This window comes from Macrobrachium rosenbergii, chromosome 52, assembly GCF_040412425.1.
Source record: "Macrobrachium rosenbergii isolate ZJJX-2024 chromosome 52, ASM4041242v1, whole genome shotgun sequence".
Classification (NCBI taxonomy): domain Eukaryota; kingdom Metazoa; phylum Arthropoda; class Malacostraca; order Decapoda; family Palaemonidae; genus Macrobrachium; species Macrobrachium rosenbergii.
Window position 1 is genome coordinate 38,184,139 of NC_089792.1, and position 17,500 is coordinate 38,201,638.

Consider the following 17,500-nt stretch of genomic DNA (forward strand, 5'->3'; position numbering starts at 1 on the left):
GATACTTCAGTGTCCAGTGCATTCAGAGACTCGAAGGTTCTTTCAGTTAGCTTTGGGTACGTGTCCGTCCCCTGCTCCTAACCCCTCGTCTAGAGCCGAAAATTGTAAACTTTGGATCAAGAGTCTTGTTTTTATTCTAATATCTTTATGAACCACATTTTCCTACACAAACAGGTCCCTGCCATTATTGATAATGTAGATAATTTCAAAAAAAATTCTGAATATTATGTTGCTGTTAAAACTGATGCTTGTTTAATTTGAGAATACAGCCACAATATTTTTTTTTCCAGAAAGACTTTTGAAACTTACTTGCAGGTGTTATGGAAACTAATTTTAAAAGATTTGCTTAAAGCCATTAAGCTCTTTGCGTAGCCTGTTTTCTGTTTAATATCTGGAAATGATTCCTATTTGCTAATGCATATTTATTCCGCACTGATTTGCTGTGTAAAAAGCTATCGTTATAAACTTGTCAAATTAATTTTACCGGGAAATCCTTGTAGACTCTTAAAGCTGGATTATGAAATGCAATTCCAATAATTTCAGAGGTTACCACCTCCCAATCTTTTTATTTTTTCTTTCCTTCATTATTTTTGTGGGGATTCGGTTTAATCTCTTCGCAAAAGGTTGCTACCTCTACATTTTTTTTTTATTTGTTTTTATTCCTGAGGGAATTTCATTTATTTTTGTTTCGGTGTCATGAGCTTACGCATATCTACGCCACGCAATAGTTGCCACCTCCCTAGCCTTTAATTTTTTTATTTATTTATTTTTTCTTTTGGTGGGGGAAGATTTTATATCCCTGGGCAGTCAGTGGTGTGTACAGTATTTACAGGTTTAATCTCTACTCCAGAGGATGCCACCTCTACATATTTTCATTTTTTACTTTTTCTTATTTTTGCTGGAATTTTGTTTTTGGAGGGATAGGTTACATGAGGTACGGGTTTCTATTTCAAACCGCAGTTGCCACCTCGCCATTTTTTATTCATCTTTACTTTCGCAGTTATTTCATTTTTGGGAGGGTGGGTGTCATAAATTTACACGAGTCTAGGGTTTGCCACCTCGTCATCTCCTTTTTTTTTTTAATTCATGTGAGATCTTATTTATTGGGAGGTCAACGGCAAGAACTTTCATGTTTCTATGCCATTCCAGAGTAGCAACCTCCCCATCTTTTCATTTTTTATTTTCATTATTATTCCGTGGTATTTTATTTTTCTAGGGGGTCATTGGCATGAAACTAACAGGTGTATATTCCACGCCAAGATGCTACATCCCCTTTTTTTACGTTTTACTTTTTTTTGCGGGAATATTTTTTGGAGGGTCGGTGGCCTGAATTTCCGGGTTCAACTCCACGGCAGAGGTTGTCACCTGTACATTTTTTTTTTTTTTTTTTTTTTATTTCTGCGGGAATTTCAGTTTTTTGGGTTTGCTGTCATGAACTTACAGGTTGCCAAAAAATTTTTTTTGTTTTTTTATTCTTTTTATTTTGGTGGGATTTCTTTTTTCCGGGGGGTCACTGCCATGTACAGGTTTACTCTCTACCCCAGGGGATGCCACCTCCACATATTTTAATTGTTTATAAATATATTTTTTTTATTTTTCGTGAATTTGATTTTTGCGGGTTTGGTGGCATGAACTTACGGGTTACTGCACAATGCCGCCACATCCCCATTTTTTTTTTTTTTTCTATTTTTTCTTATTGGGACCTGTGTCATGACTTCAGGTTTACTGCGACACACCAGGGTTTCCCAACTTCCCATCTTTTTAATTTTTTTATTTATGGGGTTATTTATTTTTTGGAGGATCAGTAGCATGAGCGTGCAGGCTTCAACACTACACCTCTCTCTCTCTTTTTTTTTTTTTTTGAGGGGATTTTATTTTTGAGGGTCGGTGGTATACACTTATTTGTTTTCTACTACATGTCAGGGATGCCACCTCCCAATTTCGTTGTTTATATATATATATATATATATATATATCTCTTTCATATATATATGATTCTTTTTGCGTGAAATTCATCTTTTGGGGGTCAGTGGCATGAACTTACAGGTAACTACGCCAAAGCAGGTGTTGCCACCTCCCCATCTTTTTATTTTTTATTGGGGGGGTAGTGATTTTATGTTTTTTCGGGGTTTAGTCACATGCACTTATGAGTTTCTATGCCACAGCAGAGATGAGTTCTATGCACAATATAAGGTGCCCAACCTCCCCACTTTTATTTTAATTCTTCATTTAAATTTTTGTTTGGAGAGGGTTGGCAGCAGTTCAGGGGCCAGAACATACAGTTTTACCCTACTCCAGAGGATGCCACCTCCCCATTGTTTTATTTTTTTTTTTCTCTTTCACTTACTTCTGAAAATTCTATTTTGGAGTCAGTGTCACGGGCTTACAGGTTTTCTACAACATATCAGAGATTTCCACCTGCTATCTTTTTATTTTTCTTATATTTTTTGTTTTAGTTGTTTTGGGGTAGTTTCTGTTTTTGGGGTTTGTTGATAGAACATACAAGTATCAAAATCAAACCAGCTTTGCCATCAGCAACTATCTTTTCATTAATTATTCTTTTGAGGGGGGAATTTTATTTTTCTGGTGGGTCAGTTGCATGAACTTACAGGTTTTGCACACCAGAATTTTCCTACCCATTTTTTTTTTTATTTTTCATTTTTCTCTCTATTTTTCTGAGAACTTTTTCTTTCAGGGGTCAGTGGCATGAACTTACAGATTTCTACTTGACGCCAAAGGTTGCCACCCTTAATTTTTTTTTTTTTTTTTGTGGGATTTTTATTTTTGCCGGGTCAGTGTCATGAACTTTACACGTTTCTACTACAGGCTAGATTTTGTCTCTCCACATCTTTTTTATTCTTATGCCTCTTTTTTTTTTTTTTTTTTTGAAAGGGATCGTATGTTTTTGGGGGGTTGGTGGCATGAACTTACAGCTTTCTACATCACACCAGAAGTTGCCATCTCCCAAACTGTTCATTGTTTTTCATTATGAGTTTTTTTTTAGGGGTGCGTGAGTTTCTACTTCATGCCAGAGGATACCATCTCCTCAATTTTTTTTTTCTTTTTTTTTTTATTTTTGGGTCTTTTATTTTTTGAGGAGTTCAGTGGCATGAACTTAAGGCTTCTACGCCACGCCAGAGGTTACCACCTCCTTATCTTTTTATTTTCATTTCCTTTATTTTTTCTTGTGGGGTCAGTGACATGAACTTATAAATGTCTACACCAAGCCACGAGGTGCCCGTTCTAATTTTTTTTTTATTTTGTAGGGTTTTATTTTTCTGGGGTCGGATGCATGAACTTGCAGGTTTTCTCCCATGCCAGGGATGCCACCTGCCCATCTTATTTTTTTTCCTTTTTTAACTTTTGGGGGATTTAATTTTTGGGGGGGTCGAGAGCATGAACTTTAAGAGTTTTCTACTCCACGCCAGAGTTTGCCTCCTTCCTCCCCATTTTTTTTTTTCTTTTTCGTAATTATTGGGGATTTTATTTTTTGGAGGGTCGGTGGCATGAAACTACAGGTTCCTATGCCATGACAGAGATTGCCACTTTCCTTTATACTAATTTTTTTATTTTTTTATTTAACAGATTTTTATTTAGTGGGGTTGATTGCATGAGCTTACAGGTCTCTATAACATTGCTAAGGTTACCACCTTCCCATCCTTTATTTCTAATATTTTTCATATCTTGGTGGGATTTTATTTTTCTGCGGGATCAGTGGCATGAAATTACAAAGGTATATTCCACTCTAGAAAATACCACCTCCCAATTTTTGTATTCATCTTTTTTATTTTTCCTGGAATTTTATTTTTTGGGGTAGACAGTGGCATGAACTTATCTGTTTAAACTCCACAAGAGGTTGCCACCTCTCAATTTTTATCTTTTTACGGGAATTTCATTTTTTGTTCATTCGGTGTCATGAATTTGCATTATTTACACCACGCCCTAAGTTTCCACCTCACCATCTTATTATTATTTATCTTTTTTCCATAATAGTGGGATTTTATTTTACTGGGGGGTCAGTGACAAGTAACTATAGGTTTATTCTCCACACCAGAGGATGTCACCTCCACATATTTTCATTTTTTTACTTGAATTTTATTTTTGAAGGGGTCGGTGGCATGAACCTACAGATTACTACTCCAAGCCAGAGTTTACCACCTGCCCATCTTTTTTTTTCTGGGATTATATTTTTTGAGGCGTTGGTTTGCATGAAATTATTGGTTTCTACGCCATTCCACCTCCCCTTCTTTGTATTTTTCATCTATGTTATTATTTTGGGGATTGTATTTTCCTAGGGGTCATATGCATGAACTTACGATTCTGTGCTACGCTAAAGGTGGCCCTCCCATCTTTTTATTATTATTATTTTTTTTTGGGCGCATCTTTTAGGAGTCCAGTGGCGTGGACTTACAGGTTTCTATGTCATGTAGTTTTATGGCCAACAGCAGTCGGTGGATTAGTTTTCTGTAAAAAACTGTTAAGATAAGTTTTTCTGTAAGACACGCAGGTCTAATAATTGCAATTTTAACTATTCGCGGGGGCTGGCTAACCTTATAAAGGGATGGGACGTTTCGCGTAGGCCATTTGGCGTAGCTGATTCGGCGTGGCTGATTCAGCGTAGCTCTTTCGACAAAGTTTTTCCAGCGGAGGGTCGTTTTGGCGCCAAATTAGTAACTGGTCGTTGTAGTGTGAAAATTTATCAAAACAAGGCAGTCCCCTTGTTTTCTTTAACTCTCTCTCTCTCTCTCTCTCTCTCTCTCTCTCCTCTCTCTCTCTCTCTCTCTCTCTCTCCTCTCTCTCCAATTTGTCGTCGTATTGGCTATTCTAGCCCAATAGTTTTAATTGCCAAATAGTCCAGTTAGGTCTAAGCTAGAAACTGTCATAGAACTCAGCTCGGTTCAGTTCGTCTAAGCCATATCATTCGAAATGGCATCAAATGTTTTATCAAAACGTGGAAGAAACAAAGTGGTACACGATGGATACCTTTTTATCTTTGAGGCAACTTGAGCAAAGTGATCCTGAATTAAGTTTTGGAGATGTGAATATAAGATCGATGTAAAGTAGAGATTGCATATGAAGGATGGAAAACCCTGCTTTACCAGTTGAATAAACAGCCAGGAGACATCTGCTGCAAAAATAGAGGGTTGAAAAGATAAAAACAAGTGTTGAAAGAAGTGCACTGAAACTCTCCAGGCCACCAACCGTTGTGGTAAATGGAGAATGTTTGGCTGGCATCTCAAGCTAGTTAGCCTTAGCTCCAGGCTTGCCTGCAATATAAAACTTATAGGAAAGAATGGCTTATTAAACAAGGCACCAGCTAGCCCAACTAATTTGGAGCATTTAATGTTCCCCAACTGGGTGTAGAATAAAGTTCCCTATTAGAACACTAAACTTAATATAGGATATTGGTATTTGGAAGATTAGCTGGCTGCAACATTTAGTCTACTCAGAAATTTGGTTTGCTGACGAGACTTTCACTATCGCCCCTAATCTTTTTCATCAGTTGTATGTTATATCGGCTAAGAAGCGTGAAAGAGTTATTCCTATAGTTTATGCTCTGCTTCCTAACAAACAAAGCGTAACTTATTTTCGTTTATCTGAGTTACTTAAAACCATCGAACCTGATTTGAGACCGACTTCAATAATTTGTGACTTTGAACGAGCTGCCATTCGTGCTATGCAAGATGCATTTCCCACCGTTCGCATCAAAGGGTTTCTTTTTCATCTCGCCCAATACATGCACGGACATCTTATTTCATTGAGTTTGTCAAGTCGTTATAAAACAGATGCTGACTTTGCTTTATAGGCTAATAATGATCATAGCATTCGCTTTCGTTCCATTAGAAAAGATGGATGAATACATGGATGCATTAGTAGCAGTTCTTCCTGATGAACCAATAGCCTTGTTTCATTGGTTTGAGGATACTTATATTGGACGACTGAATAGGCCTGGAAACGCTAGGATGAGCCCAATTCTCGCTCCCGAGATATGGAACCTTTATGAGCGAACTCTGAACAATGAAGATCTGACCAATAATCACGCCGAAATGGCCAGTCGACGTTTGCAACATGAGCTTGGAATGCACCATCCCATAATTTGGAAATTTATTGATGCCTCATGGAAAGTACAGAAAGGACGTGACGCACATCTCGAAAAGTTGACTGCTGGATATCAGGCCCCTCAGAAGCTAAATAAAAATATAGAGATGCTGATGAACGAATATAAAAATTTATATTGGAAGTTGAATCATTAGATCCCACTGAACTCCTTAGGGGTGTTGCTCATAATTACAGAAATGAAAGTAATTTCTAAGATTAAATAGATTTACTAGGTTTTTAAGAATTTTTTATAATACAGTTTTTGCAATTTAAGTTTTTAAGATACGTTATTATATCAGTTTATAAAGTGGCGTAATATCAGATTCTAAGAATAAATGACAAAAAAAGACTGTCATATTAGTAGTTGGGTGTTTTCATTGTTTTTACCCCTCTTCATTCTTTATTGGACCTCAGGCCTGTTTTGGATCCTCTTGCATGAAAAATATATCCTAATAAAATTTTAAAGACATTGACGTCGAAATGTCCTGGCGCCTTAACGACTACGCCGAATAGTCCAATTATTTCATAGACGTCGAATCGGCCACGCCGAATCAGCTACGTCAAATGGGCTACGCCGAAACGTACCCAACCCACCGAGTATACTGTACTTTTGTTTCCTAAGCGGCTGTCTACCAAGGTAAGACCATCTCCAATGTTTAGTGTTGGAGACAGGGTCTCTCTCAGGTCAGAGCTCCATTTAACAGGTGGTGGTGTTTTCTCGCCAACCTTTGCTGTGAGAAGCTTCTTTTCTGTCCGCCCTCAGATCTTAAAGCTACTGAATCTAGAGGGCTGCAGGTTGAGCTTATGTTGATCATCCACCCTCCAATCATCAAACATGCCAAATTGCAGCCCTAAAGCCTCCAGTAGTTTTTATTTAAATTAGCCATGATTTTGCGTCTGGCACCGCAACAACACAGGCCACCATGGCTGGCTGAGAGTTTCATGGCCCGTGGCTGAGAGTTTCATACAGCATTACACCCTGTACAGAAAACTCGATTGCGCCGAAGAAACTTCGGCGCATTTTTGTCTGTTTATTTTCAATTATTTTTGCGACCTTTTATTTTTTTGAGGGGTATGTGGCTTGAACTTATAGGTTTTTACTCCAGTCCAGAGATGCCAACTCCCATTTTTTTAATTTTCTATTCTTTTTTACTTTTTTGGAATATTTCTAGGGGGATCGGTGGTATGAACTTATAGGTGTCCCACGGGACACACCCCCACTTTTGTTGTTGTTGTTGTTGTTTTTATTTCAGGAGATTTTTTTTGAGAGGGGATATTGTGACCTGAACTTATGGGTTTCTACACCACCTCAGGCTGCTTATTCATTTTTTGTATTTTTGTCTTTTTTATTTTATCTTCTATTTTTTTTTTTTTTTTTGAGGGTGCAGTCAGTGACATGAACTTGGGTCTACACCATGCCAGAGGGTTCCATCTCACCTAACTTTTTTTTTTTACTATGGGGATTTTACTTTTATAGGGTCAGTGGCACGCACTTTTGCAGATTTCTGTGCCAAAGGGTGCCACCTCCCAATCTTGTTATCTTTATCTTTTTTACCTTTTTTTTATTTTATTTTTAACTCTTTATTCGTTTTCATTCTAGAATTTTCCATATTTTATTCTTGTGGTTTTTACATTTAAATCCTTTATTCTTTTTTACTTATTTTGTTTTTATTGTTTTTTAATGCTTTTAGTTTTTAATTTTTACTTTTAATAATTTTATCTTATATTTTTTTTATTTAATTTTATATCGGGGGGAAATATACTTTTTTGGTGGTCGTTGATGGCATTAACTTATAGGTTTCTATGCTAAGCTAGAGTTTGCTACTTCCCATTTATTTTTTTTTATTTTGGGTTATTTTATTTTTCCTTTGGGGAGCGAAAGGCACTGAGATACTTCCAAAGACATCGGATGGGGGTAGGGGGACTACTATCTCAACATGGAGGTGGCCAGAGAATGACATCATGCCCATGAAATATGTGAAGCTGAATTTTGTGTAACAGGTTACTTTTGCTTCTTTGGCACTTGACCATTGTTTCACTCATATTTTTATATCCATATTGGCTCAACGCCTAGTTAATTTTTGTGTTACCAATTTGGTTGCTCTTCCTGGAGGGGTGGAGAGTCTGTAAATAAGGTTGAATTGCAGAATATGGTACGTCCTGTGTTGCCAAAGGGGACGCCTTCTCACCTTATGCCTTAGTTGTGGGTGTCGGAGTTGGGTTTCAGAGAGCTCATTGTATCTTCTCCTCAATTGGCCGTAAGTGGTTAGGACCAGTGAGAATTCGGTTATTAGGAAGGCATCCAGGAGAAAAGAGCATCTAAGATAGACTGAAGTATGCAATGTTCCTTCTTGGTGGCACTTTATAATGAAACTTATAATGTTGCAGCGTCAGAAGTATATAATTAACCTTAGGAACCTAGCAGATAGTTCTGTTGTTGAGAATGGAGGCAGATGGAAGTTGACAGTTTGCATTTGGTTGTCTGTTCACGGACATTCTATATGTTTTTCCTTACAAAGATTAGTCTTTACGTCTTTGGGGAATGGCCTTGGGCCTTTGGGGGAGAGAAAAATCAGAACTTGAGTGCCATGTTGTGTTTGTTAGTGGATTTTTAGTGGTAGGCTTGACAATATTGGGTCTGGTAGTTGTTTAGATTTTGTGCAGAACCCATGCTGAGCCTACCAGATTAGTGGAGGAGGACCTTGAGCTCTTAAAGGAGAGTTAAGTTAGAAATGAAGAGCCACATTTAGTACGTTAGTGGCTTCTTTTCAGTGGCAGGGCATGACCATATTGAGTCCGTTGATAGCCAAGGTGAAACCATGCTGGTCTACAGATCAGTCCAAGAGGTCACCAGTGTAAGAGGAAAGGACATACAGGAAATTGGAATAAGACAGATATAATTCCCAAAAGTATCTCTTACTGCAGACGGAGAAATATTGATAGGTAAATCCATGAACTTGGCTGAACCAGATTTTGTAAAGCTTTGAAAGCTTTACAGCAGGGGGTTTTTCAACCTTTTTCTCCTACGTACCCTTTTGGTGTTTTTAATGTCAATAATGTACCCCCTTCACTTTGTATAAAGTAGAAAAAACAAAACAAACACTGAAAAAAATATTCCATTGGCCAACTAATATTTGCAAGTACTGTACTGAAGGGAAGTAAGGTGCACAACTCTCTGACATAACCAATAATATTGTAAACACAAAGAATTCCATAAAAATAAAAGAAAAAATTTTTTTTTTTATAATTATTTACCTGTGGCTATGCAGTCAATGGGCGGCCAGGCCCCTAACCCTAACGAACCATGGGGGCTCTCCCCTTGGCGTACCCGCTGGGGTAGGCGTACCCCAGGTTGAAAACCCCTCCTTTACAGTCTCAGATGCGCTCCTGTCGTCCCCAGAATAGTTGAATAACCCAAACCTACTTGGAGGAGAACTGTGAGAAGGGGATGAAGATGAGGGAGATTTGTGGGAGACAAGGCACTGGAAAGACATGGCATAGAATGGTCGAATTATAAAATCTTTCTCCCATTCATCAGGATCGAAGAGTATTTTTCCATGGCTTTTATCACGTTCTTAAAATTTGAGGATATGTAGTAAACCTCGATTTCAATTTCACAGGATGTATCTCCAGTTAACTCATGGACGAACTCATGCAACACGGGATCAAGCCTACTCGTACTAACAAACATTTTGCCTTTATTGAACTGAGGAGCGACCTTTATCCTAGTGATTTCCTTCTTTCCATCGTCAAGGGACGATGCATACTACGACGTTTTTTTTCACGTCGAAGGAAATCCTCAGAGTCCTTTACGTATTTGCTAGAAATTCTGTTCCGTGTCTTGGTGTATGACTAGCTACGTCCTTTACACGAGTTGGGCAGCAATCTCAGAATACGTTCTACCGTTTCAAACAAATTCTTCTATCCGGTTCTCTAGCCCTCTAGTGTTTGGGAAAGAGTATGAGGGACGACCGAGGCCAGGGCCTGACTGGATAGAGCCCGAGGTAGGTGTCGTCAGCGACTATGTCCGTTGCCTGGGCGTAAGGTAGTCTGCTGGCCAAGTGTCCCATAAATGCAGGTGTTGTTTAAAGGCGTTTCACCTCTGTTTCCTTTTACAGATTTGTCAGAGTCCATGTTTTTAATAAATTCCGTAATCTCGGCAAGCTGGGCTTGCATCACCATTTGCGATTGCAGCATATCTTGCAGCTGAGCATCCATATCAAACTGCCTACAAATGAGTGAGACCATCAGGTTGACATTGGAATATTATTCAGATTCATAGTTGCAATTACAATTGGATCTTCGGTATCCATCTCTTGAAGGATATTGTACTGTACATACTAATAAGATCATCTGTTTTCTTGTGCTTCACACGTCTGTTACCTCGAAGGGAACTTCTCATATAACAGATCTCAACCTTTGCGACTTCACGTTTATGAAACATTTTGTTACTTGCGAAAGAGTACCTCGGGGACATAGTTTCATTTTTCGCGTTTTAGAAGAAAGCGAAGACAAACTAATGGTTACAAACCAATAGTGACGAAGTCATGACATAATGACGTCATCCGCTCTCAGAGACGTGACTCAAGTGTGCTGGCGTATATCCGCGATCCGATGCCAGCCTTGCAAAAGAAAAAAACTAAGTCCCAACTCCCATTAACAAAAACTGTTCGGTCACGTCACTGTACATTGACGTCTTCACATTCACGTTTTTTAGCAAAGCAGTGGGGCACGGAAGCTGGCATGTGATGCATACGATGAAACACCAGTAATACAGAAAAACCAATATTAGCTACCTAAAGTATCTATGTATGGATTACCCCAAAGTACCCATCACAATCACAATACCGTCAGACTTAAGGTGAGTACAGGATAATATTGCTCTGTTTAATATCAGGAATTATTTGATAAAAATGAGAAATAGGTATTGTGTATTGATAATTATTAATAGGTATGATGGAATCATAGGACATCTCTCTTGCAACTGGCAAATTCGAATACTTAGCAACCTTTGGTTCAAAAGGTGAAATAACGAATCCAGATAAAAAAAAAAAAAGTGTCACAATAATGTATGGTGGCTGGTAATGAAGTTACAGAAAAAAGTAACCTAACCTAACCGAACTTAACCTAACCCAACCCAACCCAACCCAACCAGGCCAAACCTATAACCTAATCTAACCCTAATCAAAACCATAACCTAATTAACCCATATAGCTTAGCCTACTTATGTATTTCAAGACGTTTGAGTCATCGTTTTGCCAATATTTTTTTCAAATTAATTGATGAATCAATTAAGTATTTACTTTCAATAGTGTGTGTTTCACACCCATCCTAATTTTTGGTAATAAATTCAATTTCCAAATTCAGCTTTTTCCAGGCACTTCTCTTGAATTTGATGGGAGGTAGCCAGCAAACAGATGAACACTTTTCAGTGTGCCGAACTTGTCATAAGTATCTACTTATAGTAAATTCCTCACTACCCCTAACTTTCCTCTCCTATCCACCATTCTTTTCCCTACTTATCCTTTACGTCATTGTGAATGTTTTTATTTTGCATAATTTTGAGATGAAAAGTTATTTCACGTTTATTCTAAATTCACTGTTCTACATATATAATAAAAAATAATTCATTAAAATCACAGAACAGTTTATAATCATTTGAGACATTGTACACGATATCATAGATGTATGTCAATAAATCAGTTTTATCTTTCCCTTATTCCCTTATGCATATATGACCATGAAATATAACCATAGCAATATCTTACCTATTCAGATTTATTCTTAATTTTTGGGCAGCTCTCTCCTGGCTGCATTTCTGAATCCACTGGGAAATTTCAACATGTAAGCCATAACTCTGAACAGCGACGAGACTACCTTCTCTGTAGTTACTGGATACACAATAGATAAACCTGTTGTTTAACCCAACATTTCATTCATCAATCACAAAGATTTTGTTAACCCCTAAATTCTGTATAACCATGCAGGTCATTAGCTCATTTCATCCTATATTGCTCAGTTGAAAAGTTGCAATGCTAATATGTGCCTGAAAACATTCCATTACATAACAAATATTGCAAAGACAGATAGAGAGAGAGAGAGAGAGAGAGAGAGAGAGAGAGAGTGAGTGATATGGTGGGAATGAATGAAAAGACGGACAGGAAAGTGAGGTTTAAAGAATGAGGAATGGTCAGTGATGGGAGGGATAAGTACCCCAGGAGTGCTTATCCGAATGAATTTGTAAATCTTGATTAGCTAGGTTTGGCTATGTCCTAAAATTCAAGAGTAAAGTGCCTTTAAAATCTGTATTTGGATATGGAATTTTTCATAAAAAATTAGGGAGGGTGTGAGAAACTCTTGTCTCAAAGTACCGTACCAATCAATTGATTGGTTTGAAAAACATTGGCAAAAAATGAAGACTCAAACTTCCTGAAATACATAGTAACCTAACCTTAACTTAACTTCCTAACCTAACCTAACCAACCTGGCCTAACCTAACCAACCTAACCTAACCTAACCTAAACCTAAACCTAACCAATCCTAACCTAACTATTACCGGTCATTGCAAATTAATGTGAATTTTTTTTCCTAGCCAATTATTGTAACTTTTTCGGTAAATTTACAGTTTCAGTCAAATTCACATTCCGATATAAAATTACATTTTCCCTAACCCAAATAGTGTACTTTCAACGAATCTGACCTTTATTTCTTCCACCAAATGATTAGATTTTGAGATACGTGGCCGCCATGCTGGTACGCTCTCAGTTTCGGGTGGAACAAGCGCCGCTCTGGCGGCTTATGCACATTTTAAATGATTGCTGCTTTCTCGTATGTTCTAGCGGTAATGTGCGCTCTTGTAGCGCTGCCACAGGGTTACGGGGAACGAAATTTTGCCTAACGTCTGAGTTACAGTTTGATTGAAATTGGCCGATACTGCAATGTTACCCCTTTCGTTAACCACTTCACTTACCTTAAATAGATGTAGTACTAAATGTTCACGCAGGTATTCACAACCTGTGAGTTCCATTGTAATGTCCATGAAACGACCAATAGCCTCAAAATGCATGAGAACACCCGCAGACTTTTGACGGAATCCATGGCAGTCAACTGGAAAGCGCACTTTGTAGAAAGCGGCTTATTCCAAAATGCTGATTAATTATATTCTTGAAACAAAGCAACCAATCAGGTTTCAGCATTTGTACGTACTTATAATTCATAACGAAAAACAAAAGACGATTAGGCATTTTTACCCACAATACATTGACAAAAAACAAAACGCATCAGCAGAAAAGCTGACATGGCAGCATAAAGCGCATCCTTGCGATAACAACCAGGCACAATATTCATCGGCAAATATCTCCGTAACTCTTAATTTGCGGAAGATGCGGTAAGTATTTCGTATGAATCATGACAAAAATATCTGATAGCAAAGTAAAAATATTAGATATCGAGATTTGACCGAGCTGTAATATGCCCGTTTTTCTTGTGGTTTTATTACCGGCCACTGAAATAACAGCACATCTCTACCATTTCAGGTAAATATCGGTGGCAGTAAATGGTAGAAGTGAATCTATAACTGGCATTAAGATAGGAATTGACAATGTAGATTATGACAGATGAAGCAGCCGCAGTAAGCCATTGGCAGAGTGAGTAGGACAGGCTACCCCAACCCATCATCTGGATGAATAAGTATGTACGTTACCATAGGCTAGTATGTTTTACAAAGTATATCAAAAGGCTTTACAGCAGGTTTTATTGATGTAATAAGCATAGGAATTATACAACAAAAGCAAAGACTTGATGAAGCCGAGATCAAAATGTGTGTCATGATTTACTTAGCCTAGATTTGACACAATCCGGAAGGCATAGGCCAGTCTAACATATAACAAATTGCAGTTAGATCTGAAAGACGTGTGGAAAATCAATGGCTGTCAGATGAAAGAATGCATAGCTAGCTTTCAGATATACGTAGGGGGGATAAAGAAGCTTCAAGATGTGATGAAGGGGTCATGGCTACTTCATACTGATGGTTTGGTAGTACAAGAAGTCTACCACTCCCTTGAGTTAGATTACCGCACCAAGGAAGGATAGATTCAGACTCTAACAATATTTTGCTCCTCAGACCAAGAAGCCTGGAGTTGGCTTACCAAACTATGAAAGGACAGATTCTGCCTCTCACAGAATATTTTGCTTCTCAGACCAATAAGTATGTGGTATTATTTTACAATAGCTCATCTTATTCTATAATAATTATAGTATTATAGATGAATTTGGCATAAAAATTAATTGAGGGCCTCAGAACCAGAAGGTTGTAAACGCCACCCCCACCGATTTGGAGTTAGGCATACCAGTAGATGTGGCAAAGTTTCCTCTGTCTATTCGTGGCATTTCTAAGCTATTCAGCCGTTTCAGTAAGGTCAGAAATCCCTGATGGAACAGTAGGAATTATCGATTTTAGCTATATGAATGAACGTGATGTCGCGCGGGCTTACAGCCTCATAAGAGCTCAGTTACAGCAGAGGTTGCATGTGCAGCAGCTCAGAGCGAGCCAATGAGCGCGTCACTAAACGGGTATTCAGTTCTAGCCAATCAGCATTTTCCCGCATAAGGAGCTCGTAAGTGTCGGCCAATCACCGCGCAGTTTACATCTCCACTATTGTTTACATTCCCAGTCTAGTGATTTTCGCGGCGAAATTGAATGTCCGTAGTGTCGTGATTTGTTTTTTTTATTATTATCATCCCTTATTTAGCGCCATTATGTCTTCCTCTGATAGTGAGAGTGATCACTGTGATGTCGTGCAACGGCCAAGAGGAAGAAAAAGGACAAGGAATGAAACGTCATGGAAAAAAAACAATGTTAAGTTATATACTGCCCGATGCAGGCCAAGAATATGTTTCTCGGTGGACAGACAAACTCGTGGCTGCACGTAATGTAGGCCAACCGTTTTAATGGTTAAACATTATGATGATGGAAGGTTATCATCGTCAACATCATTATTACTAATATTACTGTATTATTATTATTATTATTATTATTATTATTATTATTATTATTTTCCATCACACTATATTGATTACTCATCAATATTATTGTTATTATTATTATTATTATTATTATTATTATTATTATTATTATTATTATTATTATTATACATCCATTGTTATACCAAAATATAATAACACTTTATTATCATTTACACATTTAATTATGGTTTAAGTGCTGGTTATGACCAGAATATACACAAATGTGAGAAGGTTAGGCGGACATTTTGAATGCTGGCGCGCAAGCGCACCTACAATTTTTCAAATTTTCACAAAAAGTTTTAAAGCGTAGGGCTTTCATATGAAACTTAGTTTAAATCAATATCTTTCTTAGAAGCAGAGTAATGAATGCTAGACTTTGAGGGCAATTTACTCATTTTAAAAAGTGGCGTTTACAACCTTCTGGTTCTGAGGCCCTCAATTAAGCTTTGTCTCTGAACATTTTTGGGGAAATTCACCATAACTAAGATATGAATGTATTATCAACACCATCCTCAAAAAATTTTAGAGTGTTTTTGTTTACTTTAACACTGACAGTGTGTGCTCAGATGCTAGTTTGTTTTTCCTTAAAATTGCATTGTGGTTCTGATGCGAGTTGTTTTCCTTAAAACTACATTGTGGCTAGTTATGTCTTATGTCTAGGCGCAGTGTTACCAGATGTAGCATTTTAAGAGGTGCAAAAGAAACGAGCGGGTAAAAGGTGAACTGCTGATTTATTCATGATCCAGGCGGTTTATATAGCAGCAGACTGGCGTCGCGCCGCGGAATACAATGGGAGCATAGGTGACCTGAGGTCAATAACAATTAACAGTAAAATACAACGAACGAGTACAATTTACAAAGTGAAAATAGACAGAATTAAAGTTGAATACAATCTTGATGCCTGCGAAAGAAGAAAAACACGGTACATAAATTGAAGACAGATAAATAATTACATACATAGTTTAAATGATTGGTTACGTGACCTGGCCGTCAGGTGTGACAATTGTAGATACAAAGAAAATGGGCCGTCACCAAAAGAAACTTGCTCAGCAGGACTTTACAAATGACATGATCAGCAGAGACTTTACAAATGACTTTACAAATCGTTTGATGCTTTTAGTATAATTTGAGATAAATTTCATTGCCTAGCATAGTATTTGGCATAACGACTCATTTAAGCTTAATTTTGTCATTCCACTAGCAAATTTTATAGATTTAGCATTACAGTATTTCATATAAGTTTAGCATCAAGGGGCAAATGAGATCTGGTAACACTGTTTAGGAGTCACGTGACCAGGAAGATCTTACAGGTGTCAGACATTTGCTCTTGTCATTTAGTTTAAGTCTTTCATGGAGTGAATACGTGTAGTCTGTTCCTCAGTAACTTTATTTTCAGTTAATTCATAATTTTTATGAAAATGAATGCAAAGCATTGATTTTTAAAGCAACATGGAGTGTTACCTGCACCTTTAAGTAACATTCAGCCACCATCACCACCTAGGGAATAATTTTCTCATTTTCTGATTGACAACGATGGCACTGTAGAGGAGCCACAACCATCTTGTTCTGGATACAAGCCATCAAAATGTTTTTGTCCATCCAATTAAGGTAAATTTATAGTTGTCTTTTAAAGTGACAGCAGAATGTATAGAAAATAAATGGGGGGTGCCCCTGGCTAAGCAACACGGTCTACAGGGTTGCGTTAGCTTAGGGAAGTTTAGGTTAGGATGGTGTCCTTTGTAATCAGTTGGCCTATCTGGAGGGTGGACCCCCCACCCAAGTAACACAGCCTACCAGGTTAGGTTAGGTTAGGGAAGGTTAAGTTAGGATAGTGTCTTTTGTAACCAGTTGGACCAAGTAACACGGCCTACTAGATTAGGTTAGGTTAGGATGGTGTCCTTTGTAACTGGTTGGCCACCCCTGACCAAGTAACCGGCCCACTAGCCCCCGGCCAAACACAGCCTACTAGGTTAGGTTTGGTTAGGATGGTGTCCTTTGTAACTGGTTGGCCACCCTGACAAGTAACACGGCCCACTAGCCCCCGGCCAAGTAACACAGCCTACTAGGTTAGGTTTGGTTAGGATGGTGTCCTTTGCTAACTGGTTGTACCTGACCAAGTAACCGGCCCACTATTTTGACAAGTAACACAGCCTACTAGGTTAGGTTTGGTTAGGATGGTGTCCTTTGTAACTGGTTGGCCACCCCTGACCAAGTAACACGGCCCACTAGCCCCCGGCCAAGTAACACAGCCTACTAGGTTAGGTTTGGTTAGGATGGTGTCCTTTGTAACTGGTTGGCCACCCCTGACCAAGTAACACGGCCCACTAGCCCCGGCCAATGCACAGCCTAGGTTAGGTTTGGTTAGGATGGTGTCCCT

General features: G+C 38.2%; 1 long non-coding RNA gene across 3 annotated transcripts in view; it reads left to right on the forward strand.

Annotated features, from left to right (window-relative positions):
* The first annotated feature begins 10,687 nt into the window (after positions 1-10,687).
* LOC136833823 (uncharacterized) overlaps positions 10,688-17,500 on the forward strand; it is a 34,070-nt gene continuing 27,257 nt past the window's right edge. The window contains exons 1-2 of one of the 3 annotated variants that reach the window (XR_010851597.1): positions 10,688-10,960; positions 13,635-13,792. This is a non-coding gene — a long non-coding RNA (uncharacterized lncRNA). The remainder of the gene's footprint in view (positions 10,961-13,634; positions 13,793-17,500) is intronic. The other 2 variants (XR_010851599.1, XR_010851598.1) reach the window with 2 other exon arrangements.